The sequence below is a fragment of the Saimiri boliviensis genome, chromosome 5 (genome assembly GCF_048565385.1).
Source record: "Saimiri boliviensis isolate mSaiBol1 chromosome 5, mSaiBol1.pri, whole genome shotgun sequence".
Taxonomy (NCBI): Eukaryota; Metazoa; Chordata; class Mammalia; order Primates; family Cebidae; genus Saimiri; species Saimiri boliviensis.
In genome coordinates, this window is record NC_133453.1 from 8988316 (window position 1) to 9002401 (window position 14086).

General features: G+C 49.0%; 1 long non-coding RNA gene across 1 annotated transcript; it reads right to left on the reverse strand.

Annotated features, from left to right (window-relative positions):
* Nucleotides 1-1348: 1348 nt before the first annotated feature.
* On the reverse strand, nucleotides 1349-10086 carry LOC141584436 (uncharacterized). Its single transcript, XR_012517493.1, has 3 exons — nucleotides 9921-10086; nucleotides 2812-2935; nucleotides 1349-1788 (listed from the first exon to the last, which is right to left on the reverse strand). It is a non-coding gene; the product is annotated as an uncharacterized LOC141584436 (long non-coding RNA).
* Between the last annotated feature and the right edge of the window lie 4000 nt (nucleotides 10087-14086).

Sequence of the window (14086 nt, forward strand, 5' to 3'; positions counted from 1 at the left end):
TATTGAGTTAAGGGTTAAGTAACTGACACACACATAACATTTCGCTGTTGGTGCTGAAGTTTGTTAAAGTGTGTACATTGCAGTAAACAAGCAATTCATAAAAGTGGTGACTTTGTCATTTCTGAGACTAGGTCACAAAAGGCCACATGGCCTTGCCTGCCAGGGACAGCTGTTTTGGAGCCCTGAACCACCTCGAATGGAATCTGACTGCTTGGGGGCTGCATGCTGACAGAGCCACAGGGAAGGCTCCGGTCAACCGGCCCAGAGGAGCCGCCCTCAGGCCACCCCACCCAGGGGGGCAGAGGCTGCAGTGAGCCGAGATCAGACCAATGTACGCCAGCCTGGGCAACAGAGCCCATGCGCCACACATGTGAGTAACAGCATCGTCTTGGAAGTAGATTATTGACCCCAGTGCTTCCAGCCCCAGTCACGAGGGTCACCTCCAGATGAGGCCCCAGACATCAGAGTGCAGAGAAGAGCAATCTTGCCTGTGCCCAAACTTCAGACCAGGGAACCCAGGAACATTACGCAATGGTGGTGGCTGCTTTAGGCCGCTATGCTTACTTTTTAAATTTGTGGTAAATTACAGGTAAAATTTACCATCTTAACCATTTTTAACACCTAAAATGGTTAGGTGAATGTACTTAATACTGCTGAAATGTACTGCTTAATACTGTGCAGTGGCGCAACCTCCACCCCTGGGGTTCAAGTGATTCTTTTGTCTCAGCCTCCCAAGCAGTTGGGATTACAGGCATGTACCACCACGCCCAGCACATTTTTTGTATTTTTAGTAGAGATGGGGTTTCTCAATGTTGGTCAGGCTGGTCTTGAACTCCTGACCTCAGGTGATCCGCCCACTTCGGCCTCCCAAAGTACTGGGATTACAGGTACGAGCCACCGCACCCAGCCCCACCATTCTACTTCTGTCTCTCTGAATTTGACTCCTCTAGGGACCTCGTATAACTGGCATCACATGGCCAGGTGCGGGTAGCTCACGCCTGTAATCCCAGCACTTTGAGAGGCCGAAGTGGGCGGATCACCTGAGGTCAGGAGTTCAAGACCAGCCTGACCAACATGGAGAAACCCAGTGTCTACTAAAACACAAAAATTAGCGGGGGATGGTGGCGAGTGCCTGTAGCCTCAGCTACTTGGGAGGCTGAGATAGGAGAATTGCTTGAACTCAGGAGGTGGAGGTCTCAGTGAGCCAAGATCATGCCACTGCATTCCAGCCTGGGCGACAGAACAAGGCTCCATCTAAAAAAATAAAATAAACATGCATTAGGCAGTGTTTGTCTTTTTGTGACTGGCTTATTTCACTGACCATAATGTCCTCAAGGTTCATGCACGTTCTAGCAGGTGTCAGAATTCCCTCCTCCCTCTGAAAGGCTGAATAATACTGCGTTTTCCCCTTACACCATGTTGCATTTCTCCATTCATCGACAGATACTTGGGCGGTTTCCACCTTTTGGCTGTGTGAGTAATTCGGCTATGAACACGGCACACCACTAAAATTTGGATTCTAGGTGTTGTTATACCACAACAAACGGCTGGAACAATGTTACACCTCAATAAAAATGTATTTTAAAAGTGACTACACTGTTTTCAAAAAGTGCTACTCAGCAAAGCATTCCTTCAAAGGTCAGGTGCCCCGCAGACGCTCAGGGAATGCAGCCCCATGATCTCTTAAGAAACCAAACGCCTCTGTGCCTGACGGTACCATCCAGAGGCAAAAATCCACAAAACAAGAGCAGGCAGGGAAAAGCCAGCAGGTCGAGGTGAGCACCAAATCTATTTAAAAGTAAAGGCGAAAGAAACATGAGAATTATGGTTACTCTGGTGCATATGTAGTGTATCAATCTTGACCTTCTAAGAAAAAATATGTACACACACACACACACACACACACTATCGTTGACCCTTGAACAAGGCAGGGGATTAGCAGTGCCCACCCCGCCAACCATCAAAAATCCAAATATAACTTTTTGTTCTCCAACAGTTAACTACTAATAGTGTGCCTGTAGTCCCAGCTACTCGGGAGGCTGAGACAGGAGAATTGCTTGAATCTGGGAGGTGGAGGCTGACAGAGCCTTGCCTGTAACATAAACAGTCAGTTAACACATATTTAGAGCTGCAAGTGGTGATACGTGCATGCAGCTCCATCTACTCGAAGACTACGGTGGGAGGAGGGCCACCTGCGCCCAGGAGGTGGAGACTGCAGCGGGGCATGAGCCTATCACAGCACTCCGGCCTGGGTGTCAGAGAGAGCCCTGTCTCTAATAAATCAATACAAATAATTTTTTTTGAGAAGGGTCTCACTGTGTCATGCAGACTGGAGTGCAGTGACACAATCCCGGCTCACTGCAGCCTTCATTTCCTGGGCTCAAACGATTCTCTGGCCTCGGCCTCTTGAGTAGCTGGGACTACAGGTGTGCACCACCACGCCTGGCTAATTTTTGTATTTTTTGTAGAGATGGGGTTTCACCATGTTACCCAGGCTGGTCTTAAACTGCAGGGCTCAAATGATCCACCTGGCTCGGCCATCCAAAGTGCTGGGATTACAGGCATTAGCCACTGTGCCTGGCCAAATAATTTTTAAAACTAAAAATAAAACATTTTTAAAAGATCATTCAGCTCCTTTGCTGGAATCTGGACTCCACAATTGTGAAACAGTCCACTCATTCTAATTCTTGAGGGGATTAGAAAGCACACATATTTGGTGGCTTCTGTGTATTACACACTGGAAACGATAAAGTCAGCTACAGAAGAGAAGACGTTATCAAGAAACTTGCAAGGAAGAGAAGCTCTATTTACCGTTCATTAAGCAGAGGTGGATCATTGTAAAGGTCTTCATCCTGGTTGTCTTCACCTTGAGGAGGCTGAGGAGGAAGGGGAAGGCTTGGTCTCGCTGTCTCAGAGAAGGCAAGAGGGGCAAGAGCTGGAGGAGGTGGGAGGGGAGACAGGAGAGGCAGGCACAATTGGGGTTGCTTTTATTGAAAAAAAACATCTAAGTTGAGACATGCAGTTCAAACCTGTATAATGCAAGGGCCAACTGTATTTAGAAATACGTGTGTGTGGCCAGGTGCGGAGGCTCATGCCTGTAATCCAGTACTTTGGGAGGCCGAGGCGAATGGATCATCTGAGGTCTGGAGTTCGAGCCCAACCAGACCAACATGGAGAAACCCCCATCTCTACTAAAAATACAAAATTAGCCAGGCATGGTGGCCCATGCCTGTAATCCCAGCTACTCTGGAGGCTAACGCAGGAGAATCACTTGAACCCTGGAGGCAGAGGTTGTAGTGAGCCAAGATCATGCCATTGCACTCCAGCCTGGAGAGCAAGAGGGAAACATCTCAAAGAAAGAAGGAAGGAAGGAAGGAAGGAAGGAAGATATGTGTGTGTGTATAGGTGTGTGCGTGTGTGCTTGTATATATGTGTATATGGGTGTATATGTGTGTATATGTGTGTGTATATGTGTGTGTATATTTGTGTGCATATGTGTGTGTGCATTTGTGTGTATGTGTGCATATTCGTGTATGTATGTGTATATGTGTGTATATGTGTGTGCATATATGTGTATTTGTGTATATTTCTCTCTGTGTGTTTGTGTGTGTGTGTGTGTATAGTTCCATTTTGTCCCTGTGAGTAGTTCATTGGATGGATGTACCACAATTTGCTTTTCTACTCATCATTCATGGTGAGCATTGGGGTTGTTTCCAATTTGGATTGCAGCCACTCTAATGGGGTGGAAATGGTATCATTTCATGTGGTTTCAAGGGGGCATTTCCCTTATGGCTGATGATGGGGTCAGTTTTTCATGTCTCTAGTGACTTTCCACATATCTTTTTTGATGAAATATTTTCCGGTTTTGTTTGTTTGTTTGTCTGTTTTTTGAGAAGGAGTCTTGCTCTTCTGCCAAGGCTGGAGTGCAGTGGTGCAATCTCAGCTCACTGTAACCTCCGCCTCCTGGGTTCAAGCGATTCTCCTGCCTCAGCCTCCTGAGTAGCTGGGAGTACAGGGGTGTGTCACTACACCAGGCTAATTTTTTGTATTTTTAGTAGAGACGGGGTTTCACCATGTTGGTCAGGATGGTTTTGATCTGATTTCGTGATCCACCCACCTCGGCCTCCCGAAGTGTTGGGATTACAGGTGTGAGCCACCGTGCCCGGCCAATGAAATGTTTATTCAAATCTTTTGCCCATTTCTGTTGGGATGTTTGTCTTATTAATTAGTGAGTTGTAAAAGTACTTTATATATTCTGGATACAAGCCTTTTGCCAGATACACAGATTGTGAATATTTTCTCCCAGTCTGTGATTTGCTTTTAAAATGTTTTCTCCAAGCTTGTGGGTGTCTTTTGAAACCCGTGCTTGTTTTTATGTCCATAAAATATCCAAAAGAGACAAATTCAGTGGGGGGATGGTGCCCCACGCCTAGCTGATTGGGTATTGCTCAGAAATTAGTATACAGCAAAATTGCCATTCTACAAAGTGACATCAAGCTGGGCACGGTGGCGGGTGCCTCTAGTCCCGGCTACTCAGGAGGCTGAGGTGGGAGGATCCCTTGGGCTCAGGAGCTGGAGGTCAGTCTGGGCAACATAACAAGACCTCTTCTAAAAAAAATCCCAACTCTGACATCATAACCTGTGTCTGCTGTTAAGGTTTCAAATTTTGGAGTGGGCTAGACAGAAAAAGGGCCCAAAAGGCAAGGGCCAGGGTGGTTCATGCCGGACACCTAACCCCCAATACCACGTGCTCTTTTCCACACGGGGTGCTGGCAGGTGGGAACCTTGCACATGGGGGCAACATGGCCCCAGGAAGTCTTTGGCACATGGCAGATGGCTCCTGGCACCCCCTGGCTGGTTGGTGGGAACCCTGGGTTGGGGGCATCTCGCCTGCCTTCTCCTTTGGGCATGGGTGAAGGCTTCCTGCTGGCAGCACAGGGCTGGAACAGTTCTTGCCTCAGGGGTATCAGATTTCATTCTTGGAATCTCTGAGGTTTGGGAGGACAAACTATTCTGCCCCGGGGGAGGGAGCTGAAAATACAGAAGAGGCTCCATCACACGGTGCAGAGCTGGGGGCACCGCTGGCCCCGCCATCCCTGCCAAGTCCTCTGACCCATCTCTTCATTCCTCAGGTGACTGGAGTCCTCCAGTTACAGAACGTCTCACTGATGATGAGAACCACCCAGCCACTCTTGGCATGTGGGGGGACAGGCAGTGCGTCCTGAGCTTCTCCTTTCACCTTTGGGGTTTAATGCACGTGTGAGGGTTGTAGAAGGAGCCAGTGTTTCAGGACACTGTCCCTGCCATTCCACAGGGAGCAATCACAGTGACCTTGGCAAGGATCAAAGGCAAATGGTGCCTCTCTCACGTTATTCTCTCCTCTGAGGAAGTAGATGTGGAGGAGCCTCAGCCACCACCCTGTGGCCTGTCCCTGCTGATCCCTTGGGGCACACCTGGAGTCTTTGTGTTGTAAGCCAAAAGGAAAAGCCAGAAAGGTGAGGATTGATTGTGTGTCGGGACTGTTTCCGTCTCATCTTGGCTGAGTCTTGCATCAAGGGAGATGCCTGGGCTGGGCTGGAGGTGAAGGAGGAAGAGGCTTTGAGGAGTGGAAGAGGCTGAGTGTGGCTCAGGTGAGGAGGCTGAGACTTCTTTCTGGCTGTCCCTGGGTTTAAGTCTGGTCAAGACGGATATCCCTCCTACTGGGGGGCCAATTGGGGGGTTTAGTCAATTCATCTCTGAACCCCTGGTACCTAACACCATGCCTGGCACACTTGAGCACTACTACAAAAAAGATGAAAAAGAAACTAATAAATAATAGAAGAGAAAATTTATATTTCATGAAACCTTGCCTTCCCTGATCAGATTATATTTGCAAAAAAGACTTATTTTCACTTTTTTTAAATTTTTATTTATTTATTTTTTTTGAGACGGAGTCTCACTGTGTTGCCCATGCTAGAGTGCAGCGTTGAGATCTCGGCTCACTGCAACCTCCACCTCCCAGGTTCAAGCGATTCTCCTGCCTCAGCCTCCTGAGTAGCTGGGATTACAGGCATGCACCACCATGCCTGGCTATTATTTTCACTTTAAGAACTCATGCACTGAGTTGCTTGAACTTGGGAGGCGGAGGTTGCAGTGAGCCGAGATCGCGCCACTGCACTCCAGCCTGGGCGACAGAGCGAGACTCTCAAAAAAAAAAGAACTCATGTAATGCATCTGCAGGTGCAGTGGCCATGCCTGTAGTCCCAGCTACTCAGGAGGCTGAGGTGGGTGGATCGCTTGAGTCCGGGAGTTCTGGCCTGTAGTGCGCTATGCCAATCAGGTGTCCAAACTAAGTTTGGCATCAGTATGGTGACCTCCTGCGAGTGGGGGAGCACCAGGTTGCCTAAGGAGGGGTGAACTGGCCAAGGTCGGAAATGGAGCAGGTCAGAACTCCCATGCTGGTCAGTAGTGGAATCTCGCCTGTGAATAGCCACTGCACTCCAGCCTGGGCAACATAGTGAGACCCTGTCTCTTAAAAGAAAAAAAAAAAAAAGAACTCATGCATCCTAGCTGGGCACGGTGGCTCACACCTGTAATCCCAGCATTTTGGGAGGCCAAGGCAGGTAGATCACCTGAGGTCAGGAGTTCAAGAACAGCATGGCCAATGTGGTAAAACTCTGTCTCTACTAAAAATACAAAAAATTAGCTGGGTATGGTGGCATGGTCCTGTAATCCCAACTACTCAAGAGGCTGAGACAGGAGAATTGCTTGAACCTAGGAGGCAGAGGTTGCAGTGAGCCAAGATCGCGCCACTGCACTCCAGCCTGGGTGACAGAGTAAGACTCTATCTCAAAAAAACAAAACAAAACAAAAAAACTCATGCATCTCATGATTTAAACATTTTTTCAGAGCCGGGCGCGGTGGCTCATGCCTGTAATCCCAGCACTTTGGGAGGCCGAGGCGGGTGGATCACGAGGTCAGGAGATCGAGACCATCCTGGTCAACATGGTGAAACCCCGTCTCTACTAAAAATACAAAAAATTAGCTGGGTATAGTGGCGCATGCCTGTAATCCCAGCTACTCAGGAGGCTGAGGCAGGAGAATTGCCTGAACCCAGGAGGCGGAGGTTGCGGTGAGCTGAGATCGCGCCATTGCACTCCAGCCTGGGTAACAAGAGCGAAACTCCGTCTCAAAAAAAAAAACAAAACAGAACATTTTTTCAGTCTTGTCATAGAAGAGATTTATCCATTCAAATGTATTGTAAGAGTGATCTGTTTGAAAATGAGTTTTCATCGTACTTTATGTTTTTTTCTGAAGCTACCCTGTGGTTTCCTGGTTTTCTTTCTTTTTTTTTTTTTTTTTGAGATGAAGTCTCATTCTGTCACCCAGGCTGGAGGGCAGTGACATGATCTTGGCACACTGCAACCTCCACTTCCTGGGTTGAAGCATTCTCCTGTTTCAGCCTCCTTAGTAGCTGGGATTACAGGCAAGCACCACCACACTCGGCCAATTTTTGTATTTTGTAGTAGAGATGGGGTTTCACCATATTGGCCAGACTGGTCTCAAACTCGTGACCTTGTGATCTGCCTGCCTCCACCTTCCAAAGTTCTGGGATTATAGGCATGAGCCATCGCACCTGGCCGTTTCCTGATTTTTCTTTCCCTCTCTTTGCTGTACTGGTCAAGTATTTTTTTCTCTTTTTCCCAAGTACAATTGGCCCTCCATTCCCATGGGATTCAACCAACCATAGATCAAAAATATTCAGGACAAAAACACAACAATAAGACCAGGTGCGGTGGCTAATGCCTGTAATCCCAGCACTTTGGAAGGCCAAGGCAGGCAGATTGTGAGGTCAGGAATTTGAGACTAGCCTGACCAAAATGGTGAAAGCTCATCTCTACTAAAAATATAAAAATTGCCGGGCGCGGTGGCTCAAGCCTGTAATCCCAGCACTTTGGGAGGCCGAGGCGGGTGGATCACGAGGTCGAGAGATCGAGACCATCCTGGTCAACATGGTGAAACCCCGTCTCTACTAAAAATACAAAAAATTAGCTGGGCATGGTGGCGCGTGCCTGTAGTCCCAGCTACTCAGGAGGCTGAGGCAGGAGAATTGCCTGAACCCAGGAGGCAGAGGTTGCGGTGAGCTGAGATCACGCCATTGCACTCCAGCCTGGGTAACAAGAGTGAAACTCCGTCTCAAAAAAAAAAAAAAATTAGCCACATGTAGTAGCACGTGCCTGTAATCCCAGCTACTCAGGAGACTGAGGCAGAAAAATCACTTGAACCTGGGAGGCAGAGGTTGCAGTGAGCCAAGATCGTGCCATTGCCCTCCAACCTGGGCTGCAGAGTGAGACTCTGTCTCAAAAATATAAAAATAAAGATCATACAAATAAAAAACAATACAGCGTGACAACCATCTACATAGCATTTACATTGTATTGGGTATTATAAGTAATCTAAAGATGATTTAAGTATACGTAGGTTATATGCAAATACCATACCAATGTATTTATTTATTTATTTTGAGATAGAGTCTTGCTCTGTCACCCAGGCTGGAGTGCAGTGGCCCAATCTCAGCTCACTGCAACCTCCACCTTCTGGGTTCAAGCGATTCTAACACCTCAGACTCCTGAGTAACTGGGATTACAGATGTGCACCACCATGCCCAGCTAATTTATGTATATTTATTTATTTATTTATTTATTTTGAGACAGAGTCTTGCTCTATCTCCCAGGCTGGAGTGCAGTGGCATGATCTTGGCTAACTGCAACCTCTGCCTCCCAGGTTCAAGCAATTCTCTGCCTCAGCCTCCTGAGTAGCTGGGATGACAGCTGCTTGCTACCATGCCTGGCTAATTTTTTTGGTGTGTATTTTCAGTAGAGACACGGTTTCACCATCTTGGTCAGGCTGGTCTTGAACTCCTGACCTCATGATCCACCCGCCTTGGCCTCCCAAAGTGCTGGGATTACAGGCATGAGCCATTTAGAAATAAAATGGCGGCCTGCACCTGTAGTCCCAGCACTTTGGGAGGCTGAGGTGGGAGAATCTCTTAAGCCCGGGAGGTGGAGTTTGTAGTGAGCTCCGCGCTACAGCCTGGGCTACAGGGCCAGACTATCTCAAAAGAAAAAATAACAAGAAGAACAAAAGTTCTGATGTGTCCCTAGATTGGGGTATACCACTGAGGCATATTCCATGTACCCCAACTTTAAATATGAGGGTGGGTGCAGGTGAGGAACCTGCTGAGAGCCCCCCAGCCCCGGCGCCCGGTCTCCCCACGCCTGGGAGAAGTTGGCGGAGAGTAAAGAAAGAAGCCTTCCCCGTTCTCTGACATTCCGGGGGAGGACGATGGGGACTTCAGCACAGTCCGGGATTGCCGAGGGCTGCAATGTCAATCAAGCGTTTTGAGATCAGATTCTGTGAGACCAGCAGGAGCAGAGAGGCTCAGAAGCCGAGCAGACCGCAGACCGCGGCGCAGGGAAGCGAGGGCCGGGAGTGCCCTCCGGTGGCGAGAGCCGGGAATTACCGCGCACCTCTTCTGGACCAGAGTGAAACTCGCCGGGAAAATGTCGAAAATTGTAGTCTCAAGGTTGAAAGGGGCTTCTTTAAAACTTTTTAAAATTAATTAATTATTGATTATTGAGACTGAGTTTCACTCTAGTTGCCCACGCTGGAGTGCAATAGCCCCATCTCGGCTCACTGCAACCTGCGCCTCCCAGGTTCAAGCAATTCTCGTGCCTTAGCCTCCGAGTAGCTGGGACTACAGGCACGCACCACCACGCCCGGCTAATTTTTGTATTTTTAGTAGAGACGGGTTTCTCCATCTTGCTCAGGCTGATCTCGAACTCCTAACTCCGTGATCCACCCGCCTCAGCCTCCAAAAGTGCTGGGATTACAGGCGTGAGCCACCGTGCCCAGCGAAAGGGGTTTTAAAGAGCACTTACTGCAACTCTCCCGTCGTATGTCTGGGAATTCTGAACGGTATAGATCCTGGCCTTCACAGGGACAGTATGGAGAAAGGTAAGCAGCCGTCAGGGGTAACCTCCGCCCTCCCCGCACCCCGCACTTAGCGAGGTTCCCCGAGGCCGGCCTGGAGCTGAGCCGGGCGAGCTCCGGTTCCTCGAGCCTGGTGCTGGCGCCTGGCGCGCCCTCTGCTGGATACTGCCGTTCTGTCAGTATCTCTCTCTCTTTTTTTTCCTTTTTAGAAACTTTTTTTTTTTTTTTTTTTTTTTTTTTTTTTTTTTTTTTTTTTTTTTTTGAGACGGAGTTTCGCTCTTGTTACCCAGGCTGGAGTGCAATGGCGCGATCTCGGCTCACCGCAACCTCTGCCTCCTGGGTTCAGGCAATTCTCCTGCCTCAGCCTCCAGAGTAGCTGGGATTACAGGCACGCGCCACCATGCTCCGCTAATTTTTTGCACCATTAGTAGAGACGGGGTTTCACCATGTTGACCAGGATGGTCTCGATCTCTTGACCTCGTGATCCACCCGCCTCGGCCTCCCAAAGTGCTGGGATTACAGGCTTGAGCCACCGCGCCCGGCTTTTTTTTTTTTTTTTAATAGACGGGGTTTCACCATGTTGATCACTCTGGTCTTGAACTCCCCACCTGAGGTGATCCGCCCGCCTTGGCTTCCAAAGTGCTTGGATTACAGGCGTGAGCCACCACGCCCAGCCTCTTTTTTTTTTGAAATGGAGTTCCGCTCTGTCTCCCAGGCTGGAGTGCAGTAGCACAGTCTCGGTTCACTGCAACCTCCGCCTCCCAGGTTCAAGCGATTCTCCTGCCTCAGCCTCCCGAGTAGCTGGGATTACAGACCAAATTTTTGTACTTTTAGGAGAGATGGGGTTTCATCATGTTGATCTCAAATTCTTGACCTCAAGTGATCCTCCCACCGCGGCCTCCCAAAGTGTTGGGATTATAGGTGTGAACCACCATGCCCGGCCCCAAACCGAATATCATGCCCACAGCAATTTTTCATGTAGGTATCCATTCATTCAGCAAATGTTTATCGATGACACCTGATTGTCACAGTATCAATGATACTGTGATTCCTGCCAGGGATGCAAGGACACACGTGGCCCCAGTTCTTGGACTTGAGGGAGACAGAATAAATTGTGACAAATGGCTGGGATGAAAGAACAGGGCAGACAGAACACTTTACAAGGAAACTGACCTACTTACCTAGGAGGTGGGGGAGGGCTTTCTGTGGGAGAAGATATTGCTCCTGAATTAAACGATGTCAGGCAGCGGGGGTGCTGGTGTGTAAAGGGTAGAGCTTCCAACCAGCCAGGTGCTAAGCTCACTGCAGCCCCTGTCCACTGACCTGTAAGCTGACCACAATGCAATGTTAGGTGAAATCAGTTTATCAAGAGAGAAGAGGCAGGTCCCGGGCTGGGCATGGTGGCTCACACCTGTAATCCCAGCACTTTGGGAAGCCAAGGCAGGTGAATCAAATTGCTTGAGCTCAGGAGTTCGAGCCCAGCCTGGGCAACAGGCCAAAACCGGTCTCTACAAAAAAACAGAAAAATTAGCCAGGTGAGGCAGCATGCGCCTGTAGTCCCAGCTACCTGGGTGGCTGAGATAGGCAGATCACTGGAGCCTCAGAAGTGGAGGTTGCAGTGAGCTATGATTGCACCATTGTGCTCACTCCAGCTTGGGTGACAGAGTGAGACCCTGTCCCCCCTCCCAAATAAGAGCAGAATCCCACTTTGAAATTTCATCAAGGACTGTTAGTTGGGGGTCATTTTAAAAGGGAAATTGAAAAATTCTATCGCATTTGTCATTGCTGGGTCAGTTTATACTGTCTGGTTTTTCTCCAGGCTAAAGGTCACCTTTTCCTTCTTTCTCCTACTTCATGGAATGGAATTTTTTATTGGATTTTTTTTATTGGATGTCAGACATTTTGAAATTATGTTTTGGGTTGCTGGAGTTTATTGTGATCTTTTCAAAGAGCACCAAAACATTTTTAGGCGGTTAATTTACATGGAGATTATTTTAATATTTTTTAAGAGGTGGAGTCTTGCTCTATTGCCCAGTCTGGAGTACAGTGGTGTGATTATAGCTCACTGAAGCCTCAAACTCCTGGGCTCAAGTGACCTTTTTGCCTCAGCCTCCCCAGTAGCTGTGACTACATGTGCAAGCCACCATGCTCTGCTAATTTTTAATAGAAATGAGGTCTCGCTATATTGTCCAGGCTGGTCTTGGACTTCTGGGCTCAAGTGATCCTCCTGCTTCTGCTTTCCAAAGCGCTGAGATTACAGAAATGAGCCCTTGGGCCTGGCCACATAAGCCTTGGTTTTAAGATAATTCAGGATTGGTCTGGAGTAGCTTTTCCTCTCCGGCTAATTTAATCCTACTTTTAAGGGGTGGCACTTCTGGGCTCTCTACCCCACGCATATAGTAAAATCTCTTCACTCTGGCCAGTGGGAACTCATACAATTCCTAGTTCTTCTGTGTATTGGGAACTATTCCATGTATAGCTGTGCAGCCATCATTCTTTTCCTGGTGAGTGTTTCTGTCTGGTTTCATGGACTTTCACTCCACGCCTGCACAAATTGGTTCAGCCTAAGACTCCGGGTCCACCCTCGCCCCCGTGTAGAGTCCTACAGCCCTGCGCTTGCCTATCTGACCTGTCAATTCTGGCTCTCGGTTTCGCTGATCTTCGATCTCTGTCTCTTCAACCTAGTGAAATTGTTGGGCTCTGTGTGGTCTCCTGTCTTTGTTGTGGCACAGTCTGGTTTTACCTCCTGGAAGAAAGCCTGGTAGATGGTAGAGCTCACCTTGGCTTTTTTTTTTTTTTTTTTTGAGACAGAGTTTCGCTCTTGTTGGCCAGGCTGGAGTGCAATGGCACAATCTCGGCTCACCACAACCTCTGCCTCCTGGGTTCAAGGACTTCTCCTCCCTCAGCCTCCCAAGTAGCTGGGATTACAGGTATGTGCCACCTCTCCAGGCTAATTTTTTGTATTTTTAGTAGGGACAAGGTTTCACTGTGTTAGCCAGGATGGTCTTGATCTCCTAACCTCATGATCCACCCCCCTTAGCCTCCCAAAGTGCTGGCCTTACAGGTGTGAGCCTCTGCGCTCAGCTGAGAACATTTATTTTTAATTGTTAATTAATCATTCCAGCCCCTTTATTGAATAAATACTTTTTTCAGTGATTTTTTTTTTTTTTTTTTTGAGACGGAGTTTCGCTCTTGTTACCCAGGCTGGAGTGCAATGGCGCGATCTCGGCTCACTGCAACCTCCGCCTCCTGGGTTCAGGCAATTCTCCTGCCTCAGCCTCCTGAGTAGCTGGGATTACAGGCATGTGCCACCATGCCCAGCTAATTTTTTGTATTTTTAGTAGAGACGGGGTTTCACCATGTTGACCGGGATGGTCTCGATCTCTCGACCTCGTGATCCACCCGCCTCGGCCTCCCAAAGTGCTGGGATTACAGGCTTGAGCCACCGCGCCCGGCCTTTTTCAGTGATTTGAGATGTCACTGTATCATATTAATTTTAATATGTACATAAGGTTTGTTTTGGAGGTTGGCTTCCTGAAGAATCATTTAAAAGTCAAGTGACATATTGAGCAGTTAGTCAAATGATTTCTCCCCTGATGCAGCGCAGTCGCAGACTCGGGGGAGGGGGACGGGGTGTCCAGAGCAGAGCTGGGAGAGGAGACCTCTGGTTCAGACCTGCGAGATGTGGGTTGCGAGTGAAGTCTCGTGTCTAGTGGGCAGGTGGGAGAGGAGACACCCCGAGTCACGCCCATGTAGCCCAAGACCTGCCCACGCCCTTAGCGGCCCCAAGGAACCCCTCGAGTCTGGCACCGCTGATCAGGGTCCCCCGGGGTCTCTGGCCCTCAACTGGCGGTGCCTTCTTCCGGAGGGGCTGACACGTAGCAACGCAGGCAGCGCCCAGCAGGAGGCGCCCCCGCGCCCCGCGCCGCCCCCTCCGCGGTCTCCCCGCTCTCGGATGCCCACCACGTGCCCCGCGCGGGCCATGCTCTTCCGCACTTTGGTTCGCTTGATGTTAACAGAGCCTCACGGGTGGGGAATCCTGACCTTCCTAGATGAGGACCTGAGGCTCGGAGCAGCCGGGTGACGAGCCTGCGGCCACACGGCTGGCAAGCAG